This window comes from Colossoma macropomum, unplaced genomic scaffold (assembly GCF_904425465.1).
Source record: "Colossoma macropomum unplaced genomic scaffold, Colossoma_macropomum, whole genome shotgun sequence".
Lineage (NCBI taxonomy): Eukaryota > Metazoa > Chordata > Actinopteri > Characiformes > Serrasalmidae > Colossoma > Colossoma macropomum.
Window position 1 is genome coordinate 31,710,228 of NW_023494801.1, and position 16,612 is coordinate 31,726,839.

The 16,612-nt window shown below is 40.9% G+C and overlaps 1 pseudogene; it reads right to left on the reverse strand.

The window, feature by feature from the left end:
- Positions 1–2,418: 2,418 nt before the first annotated feature.
- The window catches only part of LOC118821047, a 128,964-nt pseudogene continuing 114,770 nt past the window's right edge, over positions 2,419–16,612 (reverse strand).

Below are 16,612 nucleotides of genomic sequence, written 5' to 3' on the forward strand. Positions count from 1 at the left end.
AGCATGGTTAAATGCAAAGTATGTAATTTGCTGGGTGCTTCAGATTGCCAAGATTGACTACTTCAAAAGACATAAAAATATAAAGAAATAGTACAGTTCCTTCCCGGAAATGTGATTTCTGTAATGTTACAAAGCTGTGTAAGTTTCCTTTTGGTGTAATTATAAGAGGAGCAGAACAGAAAATTAAAAAATAGCTGTATTACATTCTATTAGCAAAGAGTACAAGTGTTCTGAAAGAATGTGATCATTAACTTTATTAATGTAAACCTCAATATCTAATATTGTGGTACCAGGATACATTTAGAAATTACTGGAACTTTGAATTTAATTATTGCTAGCATGATGCTGCAGTGTACTGTTAAGGACAGGCAAAGGGGCTGGCAGTGCAGGGGGAAAGGCTACAAAGTTCATAGTGTACATCTGTGCTGCTCAAAAGCAATGTTTAATTTAAAAAAAAAAAAGAAAAATCTGTTTAAACACTTCTGTCTCATGTGTCTTTCTTTAAAGCCACCAGAAGTTCTGCAGCCTTGCTTACAAGCATCACTGACAGTAAAGCTGCTCTTTACTCATAGACACATGTGTGTTCACCACTGAGGTTAATGTAATTCTGACGGCATAAAAGCATGTTTAATAATTCTGAACTCCAGCTGACCACTACAGTTGTCGTTCAGAATCTGAGAAAATATTCTGACTTTTGACACAAGTTTCTTACATTATATTTACAAGATAAATGAGCTGCAAGATAAACTGCGCTGTAGTGGTCATTTTATGTTCACAGAACCCGGCTGTCAAAATTGTTATATTTGTAATGGTATGAACAGAACGGACAATCCTTCGAATGTGAACTACAGTAAGCTAACAGACAATTAGTAACCAAAGAATGCACAGAACCTTTGAGTTAGTAAATATGTAACATCTCTTGTTACTGAAAAACAGATTAAAAGGAGAACTACATTGTTGCACACAGTTTATTTAACAATATAGCACAGAATAAATCATTTTTTAAACCGGTCTATACAATGATGTCAGTCTTTTTTCATTATATACAGTATGTTATCAACCTGCATGATATACATTGAAGAAGCATCCTCGTTCAATTCAAGTTTTATGTAGGAGGGGTAAAAAGTCTGAAGATGTCATTCTTTCATAAATCAGCAAAGCAAACAGATACCTCAGCTCTTCAAAATAAAGGCATGAGCTTTTCATTAACAGAGATCAAAGAAGGCCAAGCAACTATTTTGTACATTTTTTAAAGCTACTAGGCCAATAAATTAAGCATTTGGTCACCTAAAGAACAATTACTACATTTCATTCATTTGTTGGAAGATAAGCTCCTTTCTGTGCAAATGTAGGCAGGCCTCTTATACAGTATACACTGATCAGGCATAACATTATGACCACCTTGTTTCTACGCTCATTGTCCATTTTATCAGCTCCACTTACTATATAGGTGCACTTTGTAGTTCTGCAATTACAGACTGTAGCCCATCTGTTTCTCTGCATACTTTGTTAGCCCCCTTTAACCCTGTTCTTGTGGTGGTAGTGTGTTAGTGTGTGTTGCACTGGTCTGAGTGGATCAGACACAGCAGTGCTGCTGGAGTTTTTAAACACCTCAGTGTCACTGCTGGACTGAGAAGATTTGCTAGTCCACCACATAAAAATATCCAGCCAGCAGCGTCCTGTGACCACTGATTGAGGACTAGAGGATGACCAACACAAACTGTGCAGCAGCAGATGAGCTATCATCTCTGACTTTATATCTACAAGGTGGACTGACAAGGTAGGAGTGTCTAATAGAGTGGACAGTGAGTAGACACAGTGTTTAAAAACTCCACCAGCACTGCTGTGTCTGATCCACTCATACTAGCACAACACACACTAACACACCACCATCACGTCAGTGTTACTGCAGTGCTGAGAATGATCCACCACCCAAATAGTACCTGCTCTGTGAGCATCCATGGGGGTCCTGACCACTGAAGAACAGGGTAAAAGGGGGCTAACAAAGTATGCAGAGAAATAGATGGACTACAAACTACAAAGTGCACCTTCACTCACAAGTATGCAGTCTATAAATTTGCATCTCAAATTTTAAACATACAAAATGAAAATCTTCAATAATAAGTCTTTTTTGCTTCAAATGTCCTTAAAAACGTCCACACCTGAATATAATTAAACAAGTGATTGATAATAATCATAATAAAAATGTAACAAACATCAAGACTATTCTTTCATTGCTAGCTTGACTTAGAAGCAGCAAAAAGAGAGAAAAAAAGAGTGTTGCTGTGATCCAATCACAAAGATACAAGGAAGAAACAGCAGTCCACTAGTTTTCATGTAAACCATTCACATTCTTTCTTCAAAACATTTGTACAAAGAACTGTGAGAAAAGAATGTCATGCCAAGCATTATTCAATGCTACAATCCCTCCACAAACCTCTCTAATGTGTCCCCTGTGGTGTCCCCCACAATACTAAAGATGTAGTAAGCCCTCTGCGGTTTGGTGTGCTAAGCTGTGGAAGCATGGCACTCTGTTCTGGGGTACACATATGGGTCTGTTCCATAGTACCTGGTATGGGTCCAGCAAGACTGGGATGGGGTGAGCTGGACTGCAAGGAAGCATGCTGAAGAGAGGGCTGAGGTTGCAGGCACTGGGACAGACTGGAATGTGGAGGTTGCTGGGAGGGGGGACAAGGAGATTGCACAGGAACAGGCGACCTCACTTGACCATGGACTGGCCAGGTAAATGAGAGCCTTGTTGCTGTCCTGGGAGCATATGAGGCTGAGGGCTCATTGAGGTGGCTGGCAGTGGTGATCCTATCTGCTGCTTCAACATCTGCTGTAGTAGCTGCTGCTGCAGCATGCACTGCTGCACCATGTTTTGGGATGCATCTATGGCCACGTTGGGCTGGTTCATTTAGGCCATGCCCAGTATTTGGCCCATAGGTGCATTGTCTCCTTGCATCACTGTTTGTTGCTGCATGTGAATCTGAGAATAGCTGGTTGCACTTTGAGGCTGGGAAAACCTCCCCTTGCCAAAAGGCATTGACCCTTGCTGCTGCTGTTGCATTTGTCGCAAATGCAGCTGCTGACGATAAAGCTGCTGGTTACCATTGTGAGAGGTGTTCATGAGTCGGCCCTGGGGCCCAAGAGTTGCCATGCCCTGTGCTGCAGTTTGCTGAGGGGGCATACCAGGCCTTGGGTTAGGGCCAATTGGCACAGTAGCCATATTTTGCACCCCTGACTGACCACCGAGCATGGCTGGAGGGTTTTGCTGCTGCAGGGTCTGGCTGGCCTGATACTTGGCTGTCCGTTGTTTGATGAATGCAGTCATGATGTGTGGGTTGGACTTGAGAATGTTCAGGACCTGTTGCTGCTGCTAAGGGGAACTAGGCAACTTCAAGGTCCACAGGAGCTCCTGGAGGGCTCCTGGTGCAATGCTGCTGGTTGCCCCTCTCTGGGGCATGCCTTGTTGCTGTGGGGCTTGCGGTGGCACTGGCTCTGAAGACATAACTCTTTGCATGGGCATGCCATTCATACTGACTTGGAATTCTGGCTGCTGTTGCTGCTGCTTGATTTTAGCAGCCATCTTTATCTGCTGAGCCACCTTCAGGGCTGCCAGTGATGACTGCTGTTGCAGTGCTCGTGCTTGGGGCTGCTGCTGTGGGGGCAAAGACAAGGTAGACTGCTGCTGATGGAAGGGGGAGGACTGGGGGCCAGGCTTGCCCTGGGAGCATGGCATGGGTGGCTGGCTGCTGCAGCCAGTGTTGGGCAAGGCTTGTGGCATGCCAGCCATATTAAGGGGCTGCGCTTGGGGCTGGTTGGATAATGACTGAGAGGTCTGTGGTTTGTTGGGCTGCTGCGCCTGAGAGTTGGGTGTCCCAGGAGCTCCTGAATTGGGGGAGGGCAGGGGCTGTGGCATTGTCCTACCCTGCATGAGTGCCATACGTGGCCTCATCATCTGGGCCAGTTGCAGCCGCTGCTGGAGCTGTTGCTGCCGCAGCTTGTGCTTAATGTTGAGGCAGAAGGGGACAGGGCACTTGTTCTCTGGGCAGTGCTTGGCATGGTAGCAGCACAGGGCAATAAGTTGCTTGCAGACGGGGCAGCCACCATTGGTCTTGCGTTTGCAGCCCTTGGTGTGCTGCACCACTTGCTTCATTTTCTGGGAGGAGGGAAGGGAGCAGTTAGCGTTTCGGCACTGGCAAGCATGCACCAGGGACTGGATGCAGCGTTGGAAGCTCAGGCGCCGGCTCTCCTGTGGGCTTTTGGATGCTTCACTGCTCTGGCTGTTGTTGTCATCATCAAGACCAAGGCCCCATTTCATCATTTGGTGCTCATGGCTCTTAGAGTTGTAACAATTAATGCAAAGGTCAAGGTCCTGTAAGAAACAAAAACAAAATTAACTCTTTTTGATGTTAAGCTTACATAACTTCACTGAACTATGTATTAGCTTATTTGGCTAGCAAGAGAAATTTTTTTTCACTCCCTCTGTTGCCATTGTAGGCTCTCAAGCATGAAATCCAGTTCTAACCCAGACACACGAATGACTGACCTCGCAGACAGTACAGTGCCAGCGTGTCTCTACATGGTGCCTGCATTCATTACAAGTGTATACGAAGCAGTCTTGGCCCTGATTATACAGGTCCACCAGCATGTGCATGGTGCTCCACTTGCAGTGACGCAGAGAGCTGAACTCCCAGTGCTTGTCCCGTGCTAGTGTCAGAAAGGCATCACAGCCATCCATCAGGTCATATGTCAGTAGAGGGTCAAGGTCAGTGATGGGTGGCAGAGTATTGATTACAGGACCAGCATGCAAGTGGATCACAAAGAAGACCTGGAATGGATTAATAAACAGGATTTTCAGAAAAGAAATGCACAGTTCAGTAGTAAATATCTACAAACTGGTCCAGGACCCACCCTCTTGTGCTTCATAGGGCTTGTGATAAACAGGATTTTCAGAAAAGAAATGCACAGTTCAGTAGTAAATATCTACAAACTGGTCTAGGACCCACCCTCTTGTGCTGCATAGGGCTTCTGAGACAGGTCGTTTGCAACATTTGGCATTCCAGGCTTCTTCGTGCTGACTCGGCTTACGCTGCTTTTATTTTTGTTGGTCTTCTTGTTGTTCTTCTTTTTGGCATTCTTGCTGTCAGCTTGGAAAAGAAAAGGGAAATTCAATTTTTTTGAAAAATTCATTGATTAATTATTTCTTTTCTTTTTTTTTAAGTCTGTGTAAATTCAGAGATTTGTTTCTAAATACTTTATACATGTTAAAAATACATGTAGCTAAAAACATGTGAAAAGACTATTACATATACTGAATTGTGGACTTTATCACCATTTTTGTGTCCAGGATTTTTTGGGTGGGCCTGAAATCATGGCTTGATGACACACTGGAGCCATACTTAGCATGAACTTTCTAAAAACTAGAGTTGGCATCAGTGTTTCTCACAGCCTAACTTTATTTGGCTAGGTTATGCTAGTCAGTACTACCTGTTGCTAACTTACATAAATTTGTGTTTGTTTCAGCTGAAGCTCTGCTAGGAGCTTTATTTCGAAAGAAGCTTTGCTGCCAAATCTAATGAGCTAATGGATACGCTAATATTGGTACAAAGCTGAAGTCGTCTTACTATTTGCCAGCTTCTTGTACGAATTTTCCCATTCCACTTTGGTGCAGCAGTTACATTGTGGTGAATATGAAGCTGAAATTAGGTTCCTTTTCAGATTTTCCCATTCTACCTTAAATAGTGTGGTAGTTACATTCTGGCGAACACTAAGTTTAAATCGGTTTCCTACTTGAATTGTCTCATTCTACCTTAAATGGTGCACAGCAGTTACATTCTGGTGAATACAAAGCTCAAGTCAGCTTCTTATTCAAATTTGTCTGTTCCTCCTAACATGGGACAGCAGTTACATTCTGGCAAAATAAAGCTTTCCTGTGATTGGACGTGGTTCAGCGCCTTCAGTGGACACGTCCCTAGCATTTCAGTGTAGAGAATACTGTGAATACTTAATTTTTCACAAATTTTAAACCTAATTTTACATACTTAACGATTTATTTAAATCATTCAAATTTGGTTGGGTGGTTATTAACACATTTTTTTGTGCTGTGACAAACTCAGAATACATATATTTCTGCTTTATTTCAGACTTTAAAATATCAGCCTCCCAACTTGCACCCTTAATGATACTTCTACTGTTTCAAAGGAAGCTGTACTCTCCTCCTTCTTCCTTTCCTCCTCCTCCTGCTCCAGCTCCTTGATTCTCTCTTCAAGTACATTGGGCCAGAAGTCCCCCTCAAAATAAGGTAGCTCATAGGCACTTGTCAGATGATCTTTAGTGGCCTGCTTAAAAATGTCCTGTAACAAAGTGTGACAATGTTGGAAGGAATCAGGCATGTGTACAATGATGGTAAACTAAAACACTGTAGTAACAGCCCTCAGTGACAGCAAAAGCTGTCATTCCCACACATGAAAATATGGTTAACAGAGCTGTCATTTCCACACGTGAACATAATGGTAACACACAGAGCTACCACATTAACAGCCTCCAGTGACTCTAAAAACTTATTTTATTTCTTGCTTTATTCAATGCAAACCATACCAAAAATGCAAACGCAAATCAGAAAACACAACGGCAAATCAAAAAATGCAACAGTAAATCAGAAAACACAACACCACAACCAAAAACAAACTGGTAAAACCAAAAACGAAATAGCAAAACCAAACATGCAACACAAAACCAAAAATGCAACACAAAATCAAAAACACAACAGCAAAATTAAAACATACCAGTAAAATCAAAAACCCAACAGCAAAACGAAAAACACAACAGGAAAATTTTGAATGATCCATGCATTAATTTATTCAATTAATTGGAAAAGTTACAAAGTGAAAACAAATAGTTGTTACATTTTTTGTTTTGAAGAGAAATAAAAGAATGAAAAACAAGGAATTCATCATGTTTTCATCTTAAATTGATAACAAGGAAATTAAAACCAGAAAACAACATTACTTTAGGCTGCAACTTCAGGAGTTTGGTTGGAGGGCGGCAAACAAAATGAACTGAATGGTATCTGCCAAAGAGTAGCACTGTGGCAAACCATCAACCTCAACGTACAGAATGGCTCAAAAACACGCAGACACTGTGCTCACAGAGCTCAGCAATAAGCACAGCAATAAGCAAAGCAAAGTAATGAGTGATTCACTTTTTTAGCTCATTTCCACTCCCAAATTACCTGAGGGGAGATGTGCAGGTGTTTCAGCCCAGATAAACGAAAGAACTGCTATTAAAACAAGAGCTACAGTTTACTTAGAATATCTCAATGTCAATCTTAGGGAAACACACAGACTACCTAGATGAGAGATTTTTTTTTTTTATAATTTAAGTTACTCCCACATCATTACAGGCTCAACTTAATTTGCCTTTTAGCTGGCTTTACACCTTTGACATTCTCTGTATATTGAACTGTCTTGTTTTTTCTGATTTCTTATGAAATAAATGTCCAGAATGATCAGTGCTACACCATACGGATCTTAAAACAATCTTTGTTATACTTCGCTTAAGATAAAGAATCACAGGACAGATTAATAAAATGCTCTGCCAGATTTACTATGACGTTAAGAGCAAATAGCATTGCGGTATCACATTTGCTCATTCATAAATGATAATTTTCCCACATTTTTTCTTATTTATATGTGTCGGTAGTGATTCATAACATGACACTGCAAAAAATTATGAATTGCAATTACATTGCATTTGAAAAAAAACTGAATTCTTATCAATAAGAAATCAAATCTTACATGCTAAAATGCAATTCTGTCGATTTTAAGATGTAATTCGATTTCTGTCATGTTTTTTCTAGCATCAGCAACATTTTCTTATAAAGAAATTTTGTTTCTTGATTAAAAGTTAAAAACATCTTAACCAAATAATTTACTATTATTTTTACCTTAAAATTCATAGCTCTGTTTCTGAGAATTTTGGTTTTCTTTGCTTTGTTTCCTTCATCGTATCCATTTGGCAGACAGACAGAGCTTCGCTTGGCATGGGTCTTAAATATGTACAACCTCACTGACGTTGATTTTGACTAGCACAGGTGCAGGTGAAAATACTAGAGAAAAAAAATGTTGTGCTAACAACTGCTATAGTCACTTCGTAAATAGGTCTTAGATTTACAATAGAATTAAAAGAGAAAATCATTAAATTAAAAATCTAGTTAGAAATTAAATTAAGGTACATAAAAACCTAATTTAAAAATTAAAAGTTCCATTAGGATAAAGTGCCGTTACAGAGGAAAAGGGCCTAGAAACACTAATAGTGTTTTAAACTGTGCAGAGTACCTGCCCAACTAGGGACGTTTTAACCCTGGATTTAAAAGTGTTGAGTGTCGGGGCTCTCCTAATGCCCTCTGTCAATTGGTTCCATTTAAGAGCAGCATAGTAGCTAAATGCTGCTTCTCCGTGTTTAGTTTTCACCTTCAGCAGGACTAACTGACTAGTTCCTAATGATCTGAGAGTTCTCCTTGACTCGTATCGCTGCAGCAGATCAGATTAATATGCTGCTCCTGCATCATTAAGACATTTATAAACCAGTAACAACACCTTAAAGTCTATTCTGTAACAGACTGACAGCCAGTGTAAGGATTTAAGAATGGGGGTGATGTGTTCCCTTCTTTAACTCCTAGTGAGAAATCTGGCAGCTGCATTCTGAAACAACTGAAGCTGTTTGATTGTCTTTTTTGGGAGTCCAGTTAGGAGACCATTACAGTAATCAATCCGGCTAGAAGTAAAAGCATGGACGAGTTTCTCCAGGTTTGCTTTAGCCAGAAAATCTCTGATCTTGTTGATGTTCTTAAGGTGACAAAAAGCTGATTCAGTAAGTGCCTTGATCAGAATCCATTAGTACACCAAGGTTACATACTAGTTCTTTAGATTTTAGGGCTCTTGAATCCAGATAGTAGGATAGAAGGGGTCAGTCTCCTATTACAGGTGATTGGAAGGAAAAGCCATGACAACTGTGGTCATTAAGGAAAGGCGATGGTGGCTCAACCTGACAAACCTCTCGGCCAGACACCCTGGATGCACCTGTGGGGCATTTTCAGCACTATTTTACACTGATGCAAAAGGCTATCTAATGGCGCGAGCCATTAGAAAAAAGAAATGGTGCTACAATGCTCAATTATTTCCAAATGTACAAACCCACCTTACCATTACTAATTTCAGTAGAGAGGTCTCCAAGTTCATTGCAAAATAAAATAAAAAGAAAAGTAGTGCAAAACATAAAGTACAAGGTCACAGTGCTGCCTCAGAAAGTTATCACGTTCTCAGAGGCAATAAACACATGAAAGCTGTCACTGCGTGGCCCCCTCACACATGCACACTGCATAGCACCAGTTCACTCAGCCTGTAGGTATCTGTAAAATGCACAGAAGATGCAGTAGCCTCTATAAGAGAGAAAGGAATCCACCTTCCTACATACATAGACGACTGGCTCATCGTGGTTTAGTCAGAACGCACTGTAATAGAGCATACAGTAATGCTCACGCAGCATCTAAATAAACTGGAACTCCATCACCTTTAAACTGTGTGACAAGCCATTGGGAATGATGGCTTCAGCCTTAGAAGCTGTCCTATTAGGCCCACTGTTCATGAGAGATTTTCAATGCTGATGGCCAAGCTCAGGTTGGATCTATTACATTACTCTCATCAGAGAGTGAAGGTAACGTGACACAATGATGGCACTGTGTCAGTGGAAGCGCACACACTTTCTCACACAAGGGGTGCGCATGGGCATTGTTCATGCCAGTAATCACCATTTGCACTCTTCATATAAACTTGGTGTTTATCTAACACTTATCCTTAAAAGCAATGCATGTACACTGTTCATCAAAAGTTTAGGGTCACTGTTTTTGAAAGAAAAGCTTTTTTTTTTTTATTAAAGTAACATTATATTGATCAGAAATACAGTACATACAAAATATTGATAATGCTGTAAATGAACAAATTAATAAATTAACAATTTAGTTGAATACCTACAACCCCAATTTCAAAAATTTGGGATGCTGTGTAAAATGTAAATAAATGTAAAAAAACAGAATGCAAATGATCTGCAAATCTAATAGATCCATATTTTATTCACAACAGAACATAGAACAAATATCAAATGCTGAAAATGAAACATTTTACCATTTCATAAAAAAATAATAACTCATTTAGAAATTGACGGCAGCAATGCATCTAAAAAAAAGTTGGGACAGGGCCATGTCTACCATTGTATAGCATCCCCTCTGCTTTTAACAACAGTTTGTCAACGTCTGGGAAGTGAGGAGACCAATTGCTGGAGTTTTGGAGAGGAATGCTGTCCCATTCTTGTCTGATGTAGCTGCTCAACTGTTCAGGGTCTTTTTCGTTTCATGATGTGCCAAATGTTTTCTATAGGTAAAAGGTCCGGACTGCAGGCAGGCCAGTTCAGACTCTTCTTCTGTGAAGCCATGCTGTTGTGATGGATGCAGTATGTGGTTTAGCATTGCTTTGCTGAAATATGCAAGGCCTTCATTAAAAGAGACATTATTTGGATGGGAGCATATGCTGTTCTAAAACCTCTATATACTGTTCAGCATTGATGGTGCCTTTCCAGATGTGTAAGCTGCCCATGCCATAGGCACTAATGCAACCCCATACCATCAGAGATGCAGGCTTTTGAACTGTGCGCTAATAACAAGCTGGATGGTCCCTCTCCTCTTGATTACGCAGAACACGGCATCTGTGGTTTCCAAAAAGAATTTCAAATTTTGATTCATCTGAACACAGAACAGTTTTCCATTTCGCCTCAGTCCATTTTAAATGTGCTTTAGCCCAGAGAAGACGGTGGCATTTCTGGATAGTGTAGACATATGGCTTCTTCCTTGCATGATACAGCTTTAACTTGCCTTTGTGGATTGCACGGTGAACTGTGTTCATAGACCACGATTTGTGGAAGTGTTCCTGAGCCCATGCAGCCCATTTCAGCACAGAATCAAGCCTCTTTTTAATGCAGTGCTGCCTGAGGGCCCGAAGATCACAAGCATCCAATAATGACCATTAGCCTTATGCCTTGCGAACAGGGATTTCTCCAGATTCTCTGATTCTTTTGATGATATTATGTACTGTAGATGGTAGGATATCCAAAGTCTTTGCAATTTTACGCTGAAGAACACACACACACACCTCATCTAAACCACTTATCCTTCAGGGTTCTCATTTATAATGCTAATGTCTTCAGCTCTAGCCAGAGTGAAAGAGAAAACTCTGTCTATCATTTCTGATAGTTCCAATTTTTCCACAGAGGAAAAATTTATCATCCTCACCCAGATCGCCTGGCCCCTTGGGCTTGGTTTGTGGGTGGTTTAACTTAAGAGGGTTTGCACCTAATGTAAAACAAATCATCCAAAATACTAGAGACTCACTCCCCTTTTGTGGATACAACTGGCGGGTATTTGGACAGAGGCACACTAATAAGCAAACTCCTTTTTCAGTGTTCTGTGATGGTGGTGGTGGCTGTATTATTAATCCAGGACCTGACTGATAAGGAACACTCATTCTCAGCCATAAAAGTTCACCTGGCAGCTATTGCTGTGCGTCATAAAGGCTTTGAGAGGAAGACAGGGAGACAGCACCCCCAGGGAGACAGGCCAGCTGTTTTATGAAAGTGGCACGGTGGGTGCTTCCAGTTTATAATCCACTGTCCTCAACTTGGGATTCATGCTGGGGGCCATGGCAGCCACACCATTTGAACTGCTAGATAAGGTGGGTCTTAGAACATTGTCAAATAAGATGGCAGAGTTAGTAACCTTGGCTTCAAAAAAGCGTGTTAGTGAAATTTACACTTTCTCTGTGCACATATTATGCCATATATGGGTGGGCGAATCCCACAGTGAGACACCTCACTCATGTTATCAGTAAATTGGGGTTAGAGCTGCAGATACAATGATATTGGATCCTGTCCCGATACTGTGCTTATTTAGTCATACTCTATTAAAATGCACCAGTATAAACATCCAATACCACCTAATACAACATGACATAAGCCTAGTGTCTGCTAACGCACTGATGAACAAACAATTCAAGCTGACAATGAACAAGGGTCTGCTTATACGGCAAGCATTGCTGATGCCATGGCAGTTGGATGCAAAGCTGCTGGTCATTTTAAATATTCTGCCTTGGCATATTCCTGCCAGGCATTCACTGGGCAATTTTAGCCAATTTTTAAGATAACAAAAACACAATCACATCTCCCTAATCTGGGTGGAGACTCAGCAAAAAAAAAAAAAAGACATTTGCTACCAAAGTGTATTCCAACCTTACTCTGCTTGACTGAATAGAATTGTGAGGTATAAATTTCAATACTATGATTTTTTAAACTGTCTTTGAAAAAATTGGCAGTAGGGAGATCATCTCCACTCATGTACCTCACTGCTTGGTTTTCGTTTCAGTGCACAGTGTGAAACCAGTTAGCAAAGTTGCTGTAGCACAGTTTCTCAGTGTATCTGCTCAGAATTCACATGCACAACCTGTTGAACAGCTTTATTGGAAATTGTCCACAGACAGAGCAGTCTGTAGGTGTTGTGTTTCATCTAGCATACAAGTTGGACCAAGAGTTTTCTTCAGTATATAAATCATAGACCGTACATGATGGTTTTCTCAAATGCATAGTGTGAGTTGTCACCAAAGAACAAAACTTCTAAAATCACATAGCATATGCCTGGCTTTAGAAGACACTCAACTACAGCTCAACCAGCCAACCAGTCAAAAAGACTCTAACAAGATGTGAAATTCGACAAGAGAGCTCCTCAGATTTGCCTTGGATGTGACTCCTGCTCTCACTGTGCTTATACTGGGCTCACTTAGTGTTGTTGCTACTCACAACACAGGTCTTCAGTTCCTTTTCTCCTGTTCCTTTATTGTAAAACTGCAAAACCACAAATAAATCCTTTTCAGCTCATACATGTCTCAATGAACCGTAAATCCTTACAGGATATGAATCTCATTACAGCCGCCATTACAAAAACAAAGAAAAAAATATTTTTAGCAGAAATGTACATAGCTTATTATTTGTTCTCTTAGATATACAAGTGATACAAAATAAAAGAAAAGAAAACAAGTTATACTTACAGGCATTGCCCATGTGGTAAAAGAATAACTTAAAAGGCAGACTGATTCTAACCGTGACCTGAACATGAGGAGGAAAATATGGAGCTCGTAAGGCATTCCCTCACAAAAAAATACGTTCCCTTGCAAATGTTTTGCATTCCCTCGCAAAATATATGCTCGTCAGACAGCAAGCAAACATAGGACCAGAGGTGCCCAATGACATTGCCTACATTAGAGCTTTGTTTTTGGCATAGCTAACGTTAAAAGCTGTATTCCCATTTTTGCCAGTCTATGCTGAGTTTATTCAGCAATTGTTCTCTGCAGTTCTCTTTTTTTTTTTTTACCACGGCCCCTTAGGGGCTCTGTAGGAATAGGAGTGAACCACAACTCTCTTTTTTCCATGAGAACCGGAAGTGAACATGAATCCACATATTACAAAGTGAATTACCTGTAGCGACTAGATGACACCCTAGGACTGCAAACAAGTGAATAACCCCCCCACTGCATGAACTAACTACGTTTGTGGTCTACTAAGACCATGACACTCTCTGTCTGGTATCTTACAGGTGGTATATACGTGCTAACCTAATTGTCTAAACATTTTCAACAACATAATTGGCAGGAATCAGTAATACAAGCTCAGAAACTGGTCTGGTGTATACTTTAGGTGTGCCTTGCTTCCACAACTTCCACAACTCTCACAATACCGTCTTTACTGGGAAGTGCTTTCATCAATATTGCTATTGGCCACTGTTTTCTTTTCACTGAATTGTCTCTCAGCATTGTCTCTTTTTGTAGGCTTTTGTCTTGCCACTTAGTCCTATGTTGCAGGGTGTCCAGGTATTCTCGTTGCCATTTGTGCCAGAATGTTTCTGCCAGGTGTTGGACTTGCTTCCAGTGCAGATGGAAGATCTCTGCTTTGCCAAATTCAGACGGAGGTGATGACAGAGTTCCAGCCTTTTGTGTCAGTAGCATTGATGGCGTTAAGATGTGCGGTCTCTCTGGGTCAGCTGAGACAGGCAGAAGAGGCCTTGCATTGATGATTGCGCAAACCTCTGCCATGAGCGTGACGAGCACTTTGTGTGTCAGAGAGGAAAAAAGCTGTTGTAGGAACACAGTTTCTAGAACGTTCCGCGCCACACCAATGAGGCGCTCCCATGCACCCCCCATATGGGAGGAATGTGGTGGATTGAAAATCCACGTGCACTGTTGGTCTTGCAGGTATAATTGCATATGCGAGACAGAGATCCATTCTCCCACAGTAAGGAGAACCTGGTTTTAGCCTGGCCCAAGCTGATTTAATATATTAAAATAACTGGCAACATGGCTCATAGAGCAGTAATGCACACAATCAAATGAATAGGAAGCTGAAATTCCAGGCACTCCCATGCACCCCCCATATGGGAGGAATGTGGTGGATTGAAAATCCACGTGCACTGTTGGTCTTGCAGGTATAATTGCATATCCGAGACAGAGATCCATTCTCCTACTGTAAGGTAAACCTGGTTTTAGCCTGGCCCAAGCTGATTTAATACATTAGAATAACCGGCAACATGGCTCATAGAGCAGTAATGCACACAATGAAATGAACAGAAACTTGAAATTCCAGGCGGGTACTAAAGGCCTTATTCACATTGGGCCAAAATAATTGCATATCCCAGACAGAGATCCATTCTCCCACTGTAAGGAAAACCTGGTTTTAGCCTGGCCCAAGCTGATTTAAGACATTAAAATAACTGGCAACATGGCTCATAGAGCAGTGATGCACACAATCAAATGAAAAGGAAGCTGAAATTCCAGGTGGACACTGAAGGCCTTTATTCATATCGGGCCAAAATAATTGCATATCCGAGACAGAGATCCATTCTCCTACTGTAAGGTAAACCTGGTTCTGGCCTAGCCCAAGCTGATTTAATACATTAAAATAACCGGCAACTTTGCACATTATGCAGTTATGCACACAATGAAATTACTAGGAAGCTGAAATTCCAGCTGGATACTGAGGGTCTTATTCACATCAGGCCAGAACAATTACATATCCCAGATAGAGATCCAGTCTCCCCCTGCAAGGAAAACCTGGTTTTAGACTGGCCCAAGCTGATATAATACATTAAAATAACCGGCAACATGGTTTATAGAGCAGTAATGCACACAATTAAATGAATAGGAAGCTGAAATTCCAGGTGGATACTGAGGGCCTTATTCACATTGGGCCCGAATAATAACACATCCTAGATGGAGATACAGTCTCCCACTGTAAGGAAAACCTAGTTTTAGTTTGGCCTAAGCTGATTCAATACATTAAAATAACTGGCAACATGGCACATTACACAGTAATGCACACAATCACATGAATAGGAAGCTGAAATTCCAGGTGGATACTGAAGGCCCTATTCACATTGGGCCAGGATAATTACCTATGCCAGACAAAGATCCAGTCTCCCACTGTAAGGAAAATCTAGTTTTCACCTGAGCCAAGCTGATTTAATACATTAAAATAACTGGCAACCTTATGCAGTAATGCACACAATAAAATGAATAGGAAGCTGAAATTTCAGGTGGATATTGAAGGCCTTATTCACTTCAGGATAGAATAATTACATATCCTACATAGAAATCCAGTTTCCCACTGTAAGGAAAACCTGTCTTTAGCCTAGTCCAAGCTGATTCACTACATTAAAATAACTGGCAACATTATGCAGTAATGCACACAATCAAATGAATAGGAAGCTGAAATTCCAGGTGGATACTGAAGGCCTTATTCACTTCGGGCCAGAATAATTACATATCCTACATAGAGATCCAGTTTCCCCCTGTAAGGAAAACCTGGTTTTAGCCTGGCCCAAGCTGATTTAAAACATTAAAATAACCGTCAACATGGCACATAGAGCAGTAAAGCACACAATGAAATGAATAGGAAGCTGAAATTCCAGGTGGATACTGAAGGCATTATTCACGTTGGGCCAGGATAATTATATATCCCAGAAAGAGATCCAATCTCCCAGGGTAAGGAAAATCTAGTTTTCACCCTAGCCCAAGCTGATTTAATACATTAAAAATTACTGGCAACATGGCACATTATGCAGTAATGCACACAATAAAAAGAACAGAAAGCTGAAAATCCAAGTGGATACTGAAGGCATTATTCACTTCAGACCAGGATAATTACATATCCTAGATAGAGATCCAGTTTCCCCCTGCAAGGAAAACCTGGTTTTAGCCTGGCCCAAGCTGATTTAATACATTAAAATACTAGGCATCATGGCACAACATGGCACACAACTGGCAGCATGGTGCGTTATACACACAGGTAAATGCATATAAAAGCTGAAATTCCAGGTGGATATTGCAGGCCTTATTCATGTTGGCCAGAATAATAATATATCGTAGATGGAGATTCAGTCTCCCACTGTAAGGAAAACCTAGTTTTAGCTTTGCCCAAGCTGATTTATTACTAAAAAAATAATTGTCAACATGGCACA